Genomic DNA, 1,963 nt, shown 5'->3' on the forward strand with positions numbered 1-1,963 from the left:
AACTATAAACCATGTGGGGCCCACATATACATGTTGGCTGGGTGGAAAAGCTCCATTATACTCACGCTGAGATCAGCGGCAGCTAGATGCAGTAATCGCATGCCAATGTGCATTGGCTCGTTTAGTTTAAACTCGAAGTAGATTGGTCTCTCTAAGCGAGATCCCAATTCATCGGTCACCGACGTGACGTCGAGAGTGACCGACTGAAAGGGAACCCTTGCTACATGTACTGTGTTAAGCTAACTGAGACTTGTTATAGCACTTACATATTGTTGCTCTTTTGTTGATTTTGATTGCTTCCATTGTCCTCGTTTGTAAGTCGCTTTGGATAAAAGTGTCTGCTAAATGACTAAATGTAAATGTACTTTGTGCTTTGTATATGTCAAAATGACCGTCTTGGTGAGTTTTACCGAAACACAGTCATTTATGTCTAGTGAAAGTAAACAGTTTGAATAGTAATCGAATGCTAGTCAGTATCTGTGCATTCCGTGACAGCATCTTGCTGTATAAACCTGCTGTCTGTCATCTGTTCATCAAACAACACAAGAAAATGAGAGAATCATTCACCGCTCTTCACTGAATATTGTATAACTTTGTTATGAATCAATTTATGTTAAATTTATATGTTGAAGTTTATGCAGTGCTTTATTTTTACATTTGATTACTTTAATCAATTTCTGCATAGTAGGCTATTATAGGCTAAATTGTTTCATTGTTAAAATTGTTTTTTATGAACGCACAGACAGCAAAATAAAAATAAAGTTAAGGAAACAAGAATGTTCAAATTGTGAACTCTGTGTGGACAAGCAAGTGTTTTCCAGAACAAATATTGCATCAGTTGCTGCGTCTGTATTTTGAATCAAGTTAAAATTTTCATTAATTTGATTATACATTTATCCATGCATGCATGGAGAAGTATATAATCCTGCCCACAAGCTTTTCTGATTGGCTGTAATAAGTGATTGATTGTGCTTTTTTCAGTATGTCAGTGTTTGGCTTAAATAAAGTATAACATAAACAATAAAGCTCACTAACTCATCAATGTCACTTAGTTTATTCATTTTTTGTACTGCCATCTTGAATGTGAGAACCCTGAGTTTTTTTTAGATTTTTTTTATTTTAGTATAAATAGTGTGAATAGTGTGTTCACCCTGAAAACTGCAAACAGAAAAAGTGGACTTTAAATGGCCAGATATTGATGAAATGCAGAGATCCTCCCACCGAAGTCAGGTGCAGACGCGTTTCACTGCAGGTGTAGCGATCATTAGGGTTGAACCCAGCTGTACTCAGTATTGAGTTTGTGAATGTTCTACAGCCTTTATTTCCGTTATATAACGATAAAGCCCATTCTGCTTGTAATAGGCGTGGTAATGAGAAAAGCGCAACGCGAGTGCTGAACTCTCTCAGGAGGAGCCGTGATTAAACACGCGACAGGAATGAGCGGCTCTCTCCGAGGGAGCGCGGTCTGGAGGGACTCGGCCGGGCGGCTGCCGCTGGAGCTGAGCGGTGGAGCGGAGAGCGGACACTTCATCTGGATCTGTCCGGCGAGGCCCGGCGCTCAGAGGGACATCCTGCTGGAGGTGGAGGGGCTGTGCGTGTCTGGACTGCCCCTCTATGACGTGCTGGATGTGCTGCACAACTGCGGAGATCCTGTCCGAATCACAACCGCCAAAGAAGGTGACTTTCCAATAGGCTTCTTTAACTTTGAATTATATTAGGGCGGGGAAATTTACCATGCTAACTAGATTAATTTAATTGTATTATCACACAATTATCTGATTTGATGTAGACTAAGTGATTTATTATCTAATCTGCTTTCTTTTTAAAAACTAATTGGAACTGTGGGAACGATTCATGCGTCATCACGCAGCGCAACGAGCCAGAGTCGCCATCCTTTTTTATTTAAATAGCCAAGAGTTGGAAAAAGCAGGGGCGTAGATTACGCGGGGGACGCGGGGGGCGG

General features: G+C 40.9%; 1 pseudogene; it reads left to right on the top strand.

Moving 5' to 3' along the window:
- The first annotated feature begins 1,231 nt into the window (after positions 1–1,231).
- Positions 1,232–1,963, top strand: part of LOC107675641 (membrane-associated guanylate kinase, WW and PDZ domain-containing protein 1-like) — a 117,404-nt pseudogene continuing 116,672 nt past the window's right edge.

The sequence above is a fragment of the Sinocyclocheilus anshuiensis genome, unplaced genomic scaffold, assembly GCF_001515605.1.
Source record: "Sinocyclocheilus anshuiensis isolate Anshui unplaced genomic scaffold, SAMN03320099.WGS_v1.1 scaffold2110, whole genome shotgun sequence".
In the NCBI taxonomy this organism is placed as follows: Eukaryota; Metazoa; Chordata; class Actinopteri; order Cypriniformes; family Cyprinidae; genus Sinocyclocheilus; species Sinocyclocheilus anshuiensis.